This window comes from Hyaena hyaena, unplaced genomic scaffold (assembly GCF_003009895.1).
Source record: "Hyaena hyaena isolate Hyena2069 unplaced genomic scaffold, ASM300989v1 scaffold_234, whole genome shotgun sequence".
Taxonomy (NCBI): domain Eukaryota; kingdom Metazoa; phylum Chordata; class Mammalia; order Carnivora; family Hyaenidae; genus Hyaena; species Hyaena hyaena.
Window position 1 is genome coordinate 1,562,569 of NW_024080865.1, and position 14,789 is coordinate 1,577,357.

Genomic DNA, 14,789 nt, shown 5'->3' on the forward strand with positions numbered 1-14,789 from the left:
CCAAAAAGCTTTACCATACTTGAAGTTGTATTATGTTAAATAACTTTTCCATTATTTTCTAGTTATAAAGGATAATCTAGAATATTTGGAAAATATAGTGAAATGAAACAGTAAGAATCTGTAAGGAAATACAAATTACCTATCTCTCCAGTCTTTTGATGTGTACTTCTATCAGTCTGTCTCATTTTATCTATTATACTTTTGTTTGTTTTTAAGTAGACTCATGCCCAACATGGGGCTTGAACTCATGACACTCAGATCAAAAGCCACATGCTCTACTAATTAAGCCAATCAAGCACCACCTCTATTACACATCCTAATTTTTCTCCCTAGCAGAAAAAATTTCTTGTGTTAGTATTATTTACTACTTTATTTTACATGGCACACAGTATTTCTTTACAGTAAATCCCTAGAAATGGAACCATAAGAACACAATTTAAGGCTTTTGAAAAATACTGCCAAATTGTCCTTTTTCCATTCCAGTATGTGGGAATATTCATTACACTACAATGTACCCAAAGATGGAAATTTATAATTTCTTTCCATCTTTGCCAATAAATAAGCAAACACTTCATCTCATTGTTTAATTTGCGCTTTATATGTTTATTCATCATTTGTGTTTTTAAAATTTTTAGTTCACATTTGACAAAGATCCTGTAGTCAAGCTCCCAGACCTTCTCCTTGTTCCATCCACACACTGCCTTATAAAACCTAGTTTTAGCAGGAACAGTTTGACCAGAACCCTCCACCCTCAGTATCAATCAAGCCCCAGGTGATAATTACCCTGGCCTGTCTTTAGCAAGAATATTGTTAGGTCAGTTTAGCCAAAAGCCTTTACCCCTGAGGTTTCCTCTTAGTAATTTTCCATCCACTGACCCCTACCCTGATCCTTGACTATAAATGGCCACCACCCCAAACTGCTGGGTTGAGACCAATTTCTCTCCCCAACTGTAAAATCCCATTGCATGGTTCCCTTACCTATCCCAATGGTCCTGAATAGAGCCTAACTCACCATGTTTAACAAATGTCACTGAATATCTTTTTCTTTAACACTTTCTTTAACCATTCTCTACTGGCATGCTGCATTATTTTCTCGTAATACCCCATGTGGAAGTGATTTGTCTTTAAAATGTTGATACTGAGATATAATCCATGTATAAAATTCAGTCTTTGAAGTACACAATTCAGTGGTCATTAGTATATTCATGTTGTATAACCGTCACCAGTACCTAATTACAGAACATTTTTCATCACTCTAAAACAAACTAAAAAACAAAATCCAAAAACTCCTATGTTTAATTAGCAGTCATTTTCCTTTTCCCTTCTTCCCAGTCCCTAACAACCACTAATCTGCTATACAGATTTGCTCATTCTGTACACTTCACATAAATAGAATCATATAATGTATACTTTTTGCATATGGCTCTTTCACTTAGCATAATGTTTCTTAGGTCCATCCATCTTGTAAAGCTTGCTTCTCCACCCTCTTTTGTAAGAATGAGACACACACACACACGCACACACACACACAGAGCCATGATTAGAGAGGCCTGCCTTGGTCCAGGATTACATAAATAGTCAGCTGCCTATATTTTCTTCTGGTAATTTTTATTTCCTTTAGATCTGTTTCTATACTTTGTGTTACATTTTACATCTCCGTTCATTCTTCTACTATAACAATAAGCGTTGTTTTATTTAAACTCTTGGTAAAGTTAGTCCTCCATTATTACTCTTTTTATGATTTATCTTGTTCTCTGAATATGGTTTTCTTCTAAATTAACTTTATCATTTTATTAAATTCCAGAAAAAATATCATTGGTATTATAGTTGTAATTATCTTCTACTTACTTTATTAATTTGGTAAAAACTTGATCTCTTCAATATCTGAGTGTAGTGAGGAGAAAAATAATATTTTAAAAACTGTACCTCTGAAGATCAAAAGAATTCTTTTCAGAGAGTGAGCAACACTTCTCTGGGTATGGGCACAATAGCTCGATGACTAATTAAAGCCCCTTGAGTGTGATCTAGATGAGCAAGAGGGAGAAAAAGAGATAAATTGTTATCCATTATAAAATAAGAGGAGATTTCAGTTCTCAAAGGATAGGAAATCAGAGGCAGTCCAGAAATCAGAGGCTGAAGAGAGGATACATGAGACATGTTGAGAGACAGAAGAAGGGCAATTCCAAAAGATAGGAGTAGTTGGGACCAAAGAATAAAAGATAAAGTGAGACATTCCCCAGAGGGGATGACCCAGAAACTTTAAGATGTGTAACATTTCATTTTTCGTTGTTTGTTTTATGCTATTCATACTTATACACTGCATCTACTCTTCCCCTCCACAATGCTTAGCCAGCACTAGTACCCTCAAAAATCTCAGCAAAAGTCTTGTACAAAATAGCCTTATATCGGTGGTGCTCAGATGGGCAATGATAGAAAAGAGACTATGTTCCAAGACAAGGGTGACCAGGAATAGAAAGGAGCCACAGACACCCTAAGCAATGGTTAGTGGGCATCTATGGAGGGCTTAAGACTCAGTAAGCACTCAATTGTAAAGTGATTAAATGTATGAATGAATAAATAAATGATTAAGTAACAGGAGAGCAGAGAAACAGTTATTGTAGTTTATACTGATTTATGAGAACATAAGCCCCTCAGTCATCTCTAAAAATGCTTAGAGATTTGTGAGAAACTGTTAGACTTTCAACAATATATACAATAGAGTCATTTTATTCACATAGGAAAGAAACAACGGAGCTCATGAATTGGGGACACTTGGTATCATCTGGGTTATAACAGGGCTATCCCAACTACAAGCACCATATGGCTTGTATTCATTCAAAATTAATCTTTATTTAGGTCTTTTTATAGATTTTATAGCGTTTTTCCTTCATTTGAGATCTATAGTCATGTTGAATTAATTCCTAGGCATTTTATATATATTATATATGTTACATATATATGTGTATGTGTGTATATATATAAAGAGAGAGAGAGAGACAGAGACACATTGCCACTGTGATGGAATTTCTCCTTCTACTGTATCTTCTAATTGCCTCTACGTGAAAATGATGGAGTTTTGTATATTCATTTCGTGACCTAACCAAACTCACTTAGTTCTAATGATGGTTTCTCACCTGCGTCTCTTGGGTGGGTAGTTCTGCTATGGGTAGACAGAGAGGCACAATGAAATTCCATCTAAAGCTATTTTTTACCCATATAGTAGGAAACATTCCTTGTATCTGGTCCCTAAGGGAATAATTTAGAAGCTCCAAGGATGACAACTAACGTCTGGAATGAAAGTCTAAGAAAGTACAATTTACAGCCAAAAGGCTGACAAAAAGAGAGGAGGAGGATGAAAGTATTTGCCCAAACATGCAGATACAGTGTCACAGGTAGGGACTGCAGTGACTATTAGCTCAGGGAAAACAGAGGTACAAGTAACCTGAATCACTTCTTAAAGAAGGTGAGCCTCAAAGAATCCTGCTTCTCTCTGCTTTGGTTTAAATGAAACAGTTCTATCCATTCCACTGGTTCAGGAAGGGTAATTTTTCTCTTTCATAGATCACTTTAAATGTTCCAAATATAAATCTTCATGTAGCAGCAAAGAAGTAATGAAGAGCCAAATGAAAAACTCTGATATGTGATATGTAAACTGACTTGAAATGACAAGTTCATACAGAATAAGGAAGAATAGACAGCAAAATCCTAGAAAACAACAACACAAAAACCCACTAAGTCAGGGACAGGGGAAAGAGGGACTATCAGCCCTATCAGACACTGAAACAATCTCTAAGGCCTCTACATAATCAAGCCAATTTGATATTAACATATGAATAGACCCAATTATATATGGAAATTTATATGTTAAAGGCAGCATGTTAAATCAATAGGCAAAAAGATTAACTTTTAAGTAAACACTGAGAGATTAGCAGAGTAATATGGGAAAGATAAAATTGTACTAATATCCAAATATTACACACCAGCATAAATTCCAAAGGACCAGGCCTTTAAATGTAATAAGTGTATACAAATACTAGAAGAAAGGGTAAATTCTTCTACTGGGAGTAGAGAAGCTTTGCTAAATCTAAATCAAAGTATGAAGCAACAAGGAAAATATAAACTTTATTACATAAAAATTACAAAGTAAAAGCTATAATTAAGTAAAAATAACAAAACCTAGAAAGAATTGTTTACCATATAAAAAGCAAAGAGTTAAAATCCCTAAAAATTATTTCTAATCCCCAAATCAATCTTCATGGTGCCTCAGACAATTATTTGCATACATGCTTTGCATTGTCTAAAACACATGCTCCTAGATGAAGTCAAACAAGGCAATGACCTGTCGTCATCTTTATTTTTCTTGTCTTCTTGTTTCAGTTCTCATACTGTCAATAGTTGCCATTTCCATAGGCTATTAGTATTATCTTTTTAGCATTTTAGGGCTTTTTATCGTTCTATTTGAAATGGCCTGCAAGCACAGTGCTGAAGTGCTACCTAGGGCTCCAAAGTACAACAAGACATGAGTTATGGTGCTGTTGGCTGTGAGTTCAAAGCTAATGAATTAATAATATATACTACATAAGGTGTTTTTAAACACCAACACATAAAAGCAAGGTTACATATGTATCAATTGACAAAACAGGCTCACAGGAACCTAACCCTTTACTTTCCCTAAGAGCAAGGGCTTGTATTCACTAGTTCAGTATTTATGAAAACTTTATAGAACGTAACTGCCATGAATTATTAGAATCAACCATATATGAGATGAGCTTTAAAATATTTTTTGAGGCAAAGAATAAAGATGACCAACAATCCAGGTGAATAATAAGGCTGGCACAAAAGAGAACAATGGCTCTCCATTCTTTAGGACCCAGGAAGAGCTGATTAAACTGACAGCCAACACCTATAACAGTGCCCTTTGGGAAAATGATGAGTAGGGGAGAAGAATGGGAGAGTTGACCTAACAACTAACATCACAGGCTTGCAAAAATGTTTGGAAAGGGGCATACATCTCCATTTTATAGGCAAGTATGGAGACACCAAAAATTCAGTCTTTGCTCAAGATCACACTTACTAGATGTGAGACCTTGAGATAGTTTCTAGATATCTCTGATTGGTGGATTCCTTGTTTGTAAATAGGGTAAGAATGGTACTTGATACGCTTGCTGCAAAGACTACAATGCAGGCAAAGTACCTGCCCCAGTACCTGGCACACAACAAGTGCTCAGAGTGAATACCTAATAGCAGAAAGCAAGATAATGACATATTAGGTCAGAGCTTACCAACCATCTCTTAATTGTGCTTCCCCTAAGCTAGAAATGAAACAAAGATTTTGGGATATTACTCAAATAGTCCCTTTTGTTAAATCCAGTGTCTTACTTAAATTATATTTAGAATTTGCTTTTATGGGTATAAGTCAAACTTTAAGGTTGTTATTTACACATTTGTCTTCCTTAAAAAGTTATCTGAGGAGGCTTACTACTAGATGCAACTTGTATCACAGAATTATTAATATATCAAGGCACATTAATAATATCAGAAAGGGAGATCCAAAATTATGTAGACAAAGGGGAGATTGATTTTACTATAAAATGCAATAAAACAATAATGCTTTTATCTTGGAGCTTCCTAAAAATAAATGCAAAAAATATAGCATTTTTTTTCCTGGCTGCATAAATAGAGGTACAGTTTGTATTTTGTTCTTTTCTATCACTAACTTCTAAGAAAAGATCATTAGATAATTTTTGAAAAGCATTGGCATTCTCAATAGCAGTTTTATGGAATATGGACAGATTATTTATTCTTGGCATGGCTGCTCCTTATCAACCCACAATAAAAGTGCAAGTCATGTGTTAAGTCATAACTCAGGGAAAGCATTTCAATGAACAGCAGGTGCACCATGCTGTAGGAAAAAGAACCAGACAGGCCTACTACTGAGTAGCTTTGCTATGTGTTCTTAAGCAAGTTACTTAACTTCTCTGATCATCAGCTTTCTCATTTGTAAATGAGGCTGACATCTAAGTCAGAATGGCTAAAACTAACAACCAGGCAACAACAGATGTTGGTGAGGATGCAGAGAAAAGGGAACACTTTTGCACTGCTGGTGGGAATGCAAACTGGTGTAGGCATTCTGGAAAACAGTGTGACGGCTCAAAAAGTTAAAAACAGAACTACCCTACAACCCAGCAATTGCACTACTAGGTATTTATCCAAAGGATACAAAAATGCTGTTTCGAAGGGGCACATGTGCCCCAATGTTTATAGCAGTACTATAGATAATAGCCAAAGTATGGAGAAAGCCCAAATGTCCACTGACTGATGAATAAAGAAGATATATATCTTCTTTGTTTATAGTAGCACTATAATATAGTAGCAGATAATATAGTGTACCAAAGTTTATAGTAGCACTATAGATAATAGCCAAAGTATGGAAAAAGCCCAAATGTCCACTGACTGATGAATGGATAAAGAAGATATATATATATATATTATATATATAATATATATATAATGGAATATTACTCAGCCATCAAAAAGAATGAAATCTTACCATCTGCAACAACATGGGTGGAACTAGAGGCTATTATGCTAAGTGAAATAAGCCAATTAGAGAAAGACATACATCACATGATTTCACTCATATATGGAATTTAAGAAACACAACAAATGAAAATAGGGGAAGGGAGGGAAAAATAAGAAAAACAGAGAGGGAGGCAAACCACAAGAGACTCTTAAATAGAACAAACTGAGAGTTGCTGGACGGGAAGTGGGTGGGGGGATGGGTGAAATGGATATGGGCATTAAGGAGGGCATTTGCTGGAATGAGTACTGGATGTCATATGTAAGTGATGAATCACTGGGTTCTACTCCTGAAACCAATACTAACTGTATGTTAACTAACTTGAATTTTAATAAACAAATTTTTAAAAAAGATTACTGAGAGAAATTAAGTGAAGTACCTCCTGTATATCTAGTTTGTTGCCTGTGTCTCTCCCTTTCCTCCAAGCAAATGGTATACAGACATGCTGCTCTTGGTCTTGTGAGGATAGAGAAAAATCAGGAAAGTGAAGGGAACTGATATTCAGCAAGCCACCCCAGGGCCTGAGTATCATGAGCAGTGGGTTACTTCAGGAGAGCAAATATGACGTTTCATGGGCTCACTTACATCATAAGTCACAAATAGATGCATGTACCCACAGGGCTAAGTTTGGGTAGAATAGGTTTTTAGTCAGATTCTTTCCATACAGGTGACTTGCATATTCAACACAAGAATATCTTTCACTTCCATAAAGAAATAGACGTTCTTCTAATTAATTTTTCCTGAAAAATCTGAAAAATCCTCTCAAAAAAATTTTCCCCTAAATTTTCAAGAGAAACCATATATCATGTGTCTCTCCGTAGTTTAAAACATTAGCAATTAATTCATATGGGGCAAGACTACAAGCCAAAAGAACTGTGTGATTTCCAATTTATAAAGGCTTTCCTGCTGCAGAACCTGCATGAGCACTTTTCTAGTAAACTAGGAGGGGCATGAATGTCTGTGGAGAGAATCATACTCATGGTGGAAGCAGTGCAGCTCTACCCTGCACCCTGGGAGCCAGGATCTCACTCGGTCAACTCTGAAGGATTAAAAACAAAAACAAACAAACAAACAAAACACTTCAGCAGTGGTCCTACCCTCTCTTTCCCTACATATTTTCTTCTCTGAAAAATAAGAAAACTTTGGAGGGTGTCAGATCCATGAGATGCTAAATTCCAAACAGAAGGGCAAAAACGGATCCCTTCTACTAAGGAAAAGCATACAAAAAGGAATCAATTAATGTAGATTCTGCCTGGAGGACTGAGAAGTAATTGCTCAGTGTTCCTCAAGACCAGCTGGAGCTTTTTGCATTTGCCGAGGGGGGGGGGGGGGGCAGTGTTCTGTGGTCTACAGCCACTGAAGTTGGCAAGGGGGTAAAAATAGGACCAGGAGCTCCAGGCTGGTTAGAATGACACACACTTCTTTCTTATGGCATTAAAGTGTACGAAGGCCATTTATCTCATATGAGGAGACAGCAAGGTGCTTGTGCAAGGTGAAGCATACATACCACACTTCCTCTTTTACGGTTTTGGGATTAAAGACTGTACACTGAGGTCAGGGAATTAAATGATATTGTGGCAATGCCAAATGCTAAAGGAGGATGTTTTATCATTTTGACTGCACTGCTTATGAAAAAGATTATTTCTTGTCCACAGCAAACACATTCATTGTTTTTCTTTCTTTTACAGTGCCTGAAAAATATCTTCAGAAATTGAATTTTGGAACCTAAGAATATGTGTATTTCCTTTGGGAAGCAGGCATTTGTCCTAAAAGTTGTGCCAAGGTTTTATAACAGAAAGGGAGGGAAGGCTATATGAAACAGGCAGACTCTTAACAGAATGTTTTACATGTGGAGAGAATAAAGAATGATGCATGCTATGAACATGCAATACATTTCAGTATGTGAAGATATTCCTAATATCAGAGTCCTTGCTAAATTTTAATTTTGAGCTCAAAAACTGTCTTTTTTTCCCCTGCCATTCCTTGCCCTGAGTTTCTCCCATTCCACTTCAATCCACGTAGAGACTTCTGTAATTCTTGAGCTAATGTGAAGACAGTTTTAATTTATGGTTTCGGTTTAATCTTTCAAAATAGGTAATTTATGTCAGGTGATTCCATAAGAGAGGCAGAGTCTGTTGAATGTATAGCCAGGATAAAAATTATAATAAAATGAAACATTATGTGGGCATGAGTGAGGTGGGTCAATATAAAACAGATATAGCCTAAAGTCTGAGGCTCTATAGATTCTACCTCAATCTGTAGGCAAGGCCATCAGAGGAGTGCAGTGCTGTCTGCTCCCAGTATAAAGATGTCCTGCAACCCAGTATTGGTAGTGTGCAAGTCACTCCCTATGTGGTACAGGACCAGGTAGTCACCCCTATGCTGCTCACAATACCCAGGGAAGACAGGAACACTTACAGACATTACCTGAAGAGTATGAATTAAGGTAAGATCCATGTGGGCAAGTTCAGTCCCACAGTGAAGTCACAATATTCCAAGCATTTCTGATGATCCTCAACTTTATTCCTGGCTCCAGGAAGCATGAGTAAAATAATATATTTCATCTCACTTGTGAGGGCCTTAACCAGCCCACTTAACTATGTCGATATTAAATTTAGACCTTGCTTTGATAACTGGAAGGGCTAGAAGAAATATCTAGAAGTACCAAAAACAGTATTCCCAAAACTAGCTGATAGTCAAAATCTATTTTTAAAATAGATTCCTAAGTCTTTCCCTCAGGAATTCTAATTTCCAGATTCTTACATGGAGCGATTATAAAATGCTCCCAAGACAGTTCTTATGATCAGCCAAAGTTGGAAATCAAGAACCTAATCTAGTATTTCTTCATCCTGACTATACATTAGAGCCCTGGAAGAATGTACTGGATGGATTAAGTCAGATTCCCCTGGGATTCTAATACTCAGTCAATCAAGAACCAGGGACCCTTACCCCAGCCTAAAAGAGCCCTAGAGCGACAAGTGAGGCCAGCACTGCTTGTTCTCATTCGTGAGACTGGCATTTTACAAGAGATGGAGGAAGTGGGATGATTGATGAAACCATATTTGCAAGCTCTGTTTAAAACAGAAATGACTGACTCAGTGTTTCTTAAATATTTAGATCCAGAGCCTCTCATGCAATTCAAGCTTTACGCAACATGAATTCTTTGTGATATTTTACCCAATCTATTTTTGATACACCTCTCACTTGTCCTTGCTACTTGGTTTCATAGGGATGTCAGGAAGATTAAGGAGATAATGACTAAAAGGGAGAGAGAATGAGGTTCGGTGAAGTCAAGAGGGTGTGAAAGCTACATGCAGACCAAGAGACTGGCATAAAGTTGAAACCACCCTAATCCCCAAATTGCTTCTTCCTAAGGTAGACTGATGTTCCTTTTCCCCGAGAGTGAATTCACAGAGGAAGCAGAGTGGGGAGACAGGGCCACAAATTCTGTGTGGAAGCAGAAAGGATAGGCCACACCAAAAGGACCTCCTTTCTGTAGGGACCATAGCCAACCACACAGAGAAAAGCAGGGCAGAAAAATATAATATAAGCAGCAATTAACTTGGAGATCCATTTCCTTGGAAAATATTGAATGCTAAGTACTGTGTTAGTAGCAGGGACTGGGGCTGGGAATAAAAGCATATGAGACATGATCCCTGCCCTCAAGGGACTTGACAGTTTAGCAGGGGGAACAAATATCATGTCAAAAAAATCACCCTATAGCCAGCTTTGCCCTTATCAGTTGTATAAGACAAGTCATGACACTGTATTCTAGAAAACTGTAACAACTTAGACGCTGAGACTCAAGAAGGGGAGCACATTTTCTCTCAGTAAAACAGGTATCACACCTATGCTTCAAGGTTGTTCTGGGACTGAACTAACACATCCACAGAGTCTGAAACACAGAAGTGTAAGAAACATGTCCTATCCCGTCAGAGGAAGGAGAAATAAATAACATCTTCTGGAGAGTAGCAGGACAAGGTTTTGGAAGGAGATGGAGTATGAGATAAACTTGCAAGGTTAAGAAGGATTTTGACTAGTAAAGGTAAAAAAGTACAAAGATGCCGAGAGAGGACAGTGAGGCAGGAGTACATGAAATGACAGAAGATCTACCCCTTGCTGCTTTAAAATTCCTAAACAATGCAATTTGACTATGTGATCCTCCAGCTTCTCAAATGAGGTTGAGCCTATGTTCTCATTTTCTGGAGGAGGGAAGGATATATGGAAGAGAGGACAAAAGTGATAGGGAAACAGCAGGCAGAAGCTGGGAAGCAGAGAGATAGAGCTTGGGTCCCCAAGGCTCGATGTTCCCGGACCAAAATACATGCCTACTAACCATGAGACAACTGGAATGTCACTGTCTTATAAGTCCCAGGCAGCTATAGGACCCAGAATCATCCCCATTAATGTTTACACAGCACTAGACAAGTGGCACTGGGTGGGGCTAAACTCCGTGGATAGATGGATGGATGTGATCATGCAGCTGGACTCTCCCATCTCTAGGGCTAGCTATGTAGGCTCATTCTCATCATTTCATTAACTTCATAATAATGTAACCACGTTGTTTATACCACTGGTTCTAAAAACGTGGTTCTCAGACCACCAGCAGTACCAGGAAGTTGTTAGAAATGTAAATGATCAGGCTCCGACCTAGACCCACTGAATCAAAAACTCTCAAGGTTGGGCCCAGCAATCTATGCTTCAACAAGCCCTCCAGGATTCATGTTAAAGACTGAGAACCTTTCCTTGGCAGAAGTGAATTTCTGGCTATGTCAGGGTTTACCTTGGACAAACCATTTATATCTTCAAAGGACTAATAAATGAGGAGAGAGGGAATTAGAGCAGATAGGTCCATTTCCATAGTCTCTTTCAACTGTAAAATACTATAATTGATCAGTTCACGAGTGGGGAAATGTTTGTAGTTCATTAGTTCCAATTGTCGGTGCTGGCATTTGTGGCTCTAGTTGAGAGTATTAGCATAAGGACTCATTTGAAAATGCCACCGATCTCCACTCTTCAACTTTTTAGGCCAGTAATTTTAATGTTGTATGAGTAACACCTACATGAGGGGTGGCACGTATTAAAACATGGCTTTTGTGGTAGAAAAGCCAACAACGTGATTGCAATGTATTTCCTAATCTCTGTTGTGGTTATACACTTCAATAAAAATGAGACCTTTCACTGAATTAAAATTAAAAACACAAGCTGCCAGAATGGATTCAATGATTAAATACTATAACTATTTTCAAATAAACCTTTCACCCAGAATCTAAACACTTAACAATGACAGTCAATACTTAAAGATGAGTCAAATGTGTAAGCCATTTGTGCCTTGCAAATCAGCCCAAATAAGAGGTGTAAAATTCAGAGCTCTAAAAGTTGAAGAAAAGTGAGCTATACCTCGAAGAAATCACACTGTGGATGAATCAGGATGTTTAAGTACAATTAGCCATCTGTTTTCCAGTGCCGTCCCTCCTCAAGCTATTGATACACACTGACATTTGGATATAGGCTTTATAAATTAAAATTTAAGTTCTGGGAATGTAGAAATTTTGTCCGTCTTGTCTACTGCCATGCTCTCAGTGCTTAGAATAGGGTCAGGCACATAGTAGGTATTCAGTGAATCCATAAATGATCCTACAAAGTTGACAGAGGTGATACTCTCAAACATAATTTTCTGCAGTGATTAATAAAAAAGTTCTATAGGGGCGCCTGGGTGGCTTAGTCGGTTAAGCGTCCGACTTTCGCTTAGGTCATGATTTCGCGGTTCGTGGGTTCGAGCCCCGCGTCGGGCTCTGTGCTGACTGCCAGCTCAGAGCCTGGAGCCTGTTTCAGAGTCTGTCACTCCCTCTCTATCTGACCCTCCCTGTTCACTCTGTCTCTCTCACTCTCCTAAAAATAAATAAAACATTAAAAAAAAATTTTTTTTTTAAAAAGTTCTGTAAGTTGTACTGTCCAATCCAGTAGGCACTAACTACAGGTGGCTACTGAGCACTTAGAATGTTGCTAGTATAACTGAGGAAAACCATTTTAAATTTAAATTAATAGCTATTTAATTGAAAATTAGATTGTGTGTAGACACAGTTATAGAGGCTGAGGAAAATGTGGGGAGGGGGGCATAGAGAAACAAGAGTGAATATATAATGTAGGAAACCTGTTAATATTCCTGACTGGGAAACTGGTTCAGGAAAGGCAGATTGGGTAGACAGTGCTTCCTGGGCTCCACATTCTTTCCTTTACCTAAAGTCCGTAGCAGCAGCTGTTGAGACAGGGAGGACTGAATCTCAGATTTAAGGAGGAGAGACAGCACTCCTCCACCACCAGGGACAAGGTGGTATTGAACCCATGGACACAACAGCTGGCAAAGAGTGACTGCTGTGTGGCCAAAGACACCAAGCGTCTACAGAAACAAAAGCAGTGAGGACCTTGGGACTTCCCTCTGGGCTCAACTTGCTCGCGGATTCATGTGTTCATTCACTCAAGTGTTTTCCAATGCTCCCTAAGTGCCAGGCCCAGTTTTCTTTTCCTTTCTTAGGGGATGCTATGCCAAGGACTGACTCTTGCAATTGAGTTGGGCCTTGAGGTTCTTGGGCTTGCCACAAAATAGAGGAAATCCTGGGAAGAATGGGCTGCCTTGCAAAATGAGATGATTAAATCAGAACCACTTAATCTTAATTGAAAAGGAAAAAAAAGACATGCCCTTTTTTCTCTACCCAAACTAGTGAAAACTGTTGTGTATGTGGCATAAAGCTTAAAATTATGACATACTATTATGTGCTGCCTTGACTTTTGATAAAATCAAGTAGGCCTTGAATGGCCTACTCCCCACTCTGGATAAAGTTCCCTAGCAAAGTAACTCTCCTTATCAAAGGTATCAGGCATAGCTCCTGCTTATCCCTAAGTAGTGGGTTTCAGTTCCTAACAAGCAAGTGGAATTATTCAAACAAACCAATCACATCCTCCCCAGGAACTAGGGGGCAACTACCCTCTTGACACCCAAACCTGCTTCCCACAACCCCGAGCCTTGATGCTATTCCTGAGTGCAACTCCCCAGTGGCCCTCTGTGACAGGCAGTGTTCTCACCTCTCAGCTATGAGTATATGTTACTAATCAACTAATGTTGATCACATGCATCCTGTGTTGTGTGTTTGGCCATCCTCCAAACCCTTGGAGGGGATCTCTCCCTTACCAACAGAGTGAATAGAAAGTGATTAAAACAAGTTCTATATACGAATGCCTGGGTGCTCAGTTGGTGGAGTGTCAGACTCTTGATTTTGGCTCAGGTCTTGATCGCAGGGTCATGAGATTGAGCCCCACGTCAGGCTCCATGATGAGCATGAAGACTGCTTAAGATTCTCTCTTCCTCTCCCTCCACCCCTCTCCCCAACTCTCTCTCAAAAAAAAATTTTTAACACCCCCCCCCAATTTCTACATATTTTTACAAACTCTTCGTAATTCATCAGTTGTTGCTGAGCCAGGTATAATTTATTGATACTTAGGATAATCTCAACCCTTTCAGGGGCATGAAACTTGGGAAAAACTACATTTCCTAGAGAGCCTTGTCATCAGATTAGAGTCCCATTAGATTATCATTGATGAGAAGCCAGATTATGACAGTTGAAGGGTGAAAGAGAAGCCATTATTCTCCAGGGGCAGCTGTGGGTTAGCACTAGACAAGACTCAGGTTTGGTCAGAGGCTTCTGAGTGTCCACCAGAGAACCACCTATTTTCTTAGGTGCTGCAGGCAGCTAAGGCTTTTATTGGCTATTCCCCCATGTCTCCTTCAAATCCAATTTCTTAAAATGTGTTATAGCAAATGACTTTGCACCGTGGTTTCAGAGATGGTTTCACAGCTCCATACATGCTTCAACTCCATGGTGGCAGCATTCCACCTCAAGTGCAGGATACACATTTCTATTTTTTGTTCTAGGGTTCCTCTGACATTGCTAATGTCATGGGAGTTATTTGAGGCCACATACATGTGGTGAAGCTCAAAAATACAGGAGGTTAATATCCATGGGCAATTCTTGGAAGGCAATGGATAAATCTTCTACCACTCATCCTGTGGGCAGACAATTCTGGAAGGTATTCTATAGGTTTCTCAGTACGTTCTGACAGAATCAAGCTCCCATAATGCAATCTCTACAACACATCCCTGTTGGCCATTCCTCTTTGCCTTATTTCCCACTGCTGGCCCCTGGGATCAGCT

At 38.6% G+C, this 14,789-nt stretch overlaps 1 protein-coding gene across 4 annotated transcripts in view; it reads right to left on the reverse strand.

The window, feature by feature from the left end:
- The window catches only part of TMEM108 (transmembrane protein 108), a 364,038-nt gene that overhangs the window by 180,437 nt on the left and 168,812 nt on the right, over positions 1–14,789 (reverse strand). The gene's annotated exons all lie outside the window — the stretch shown is intronic.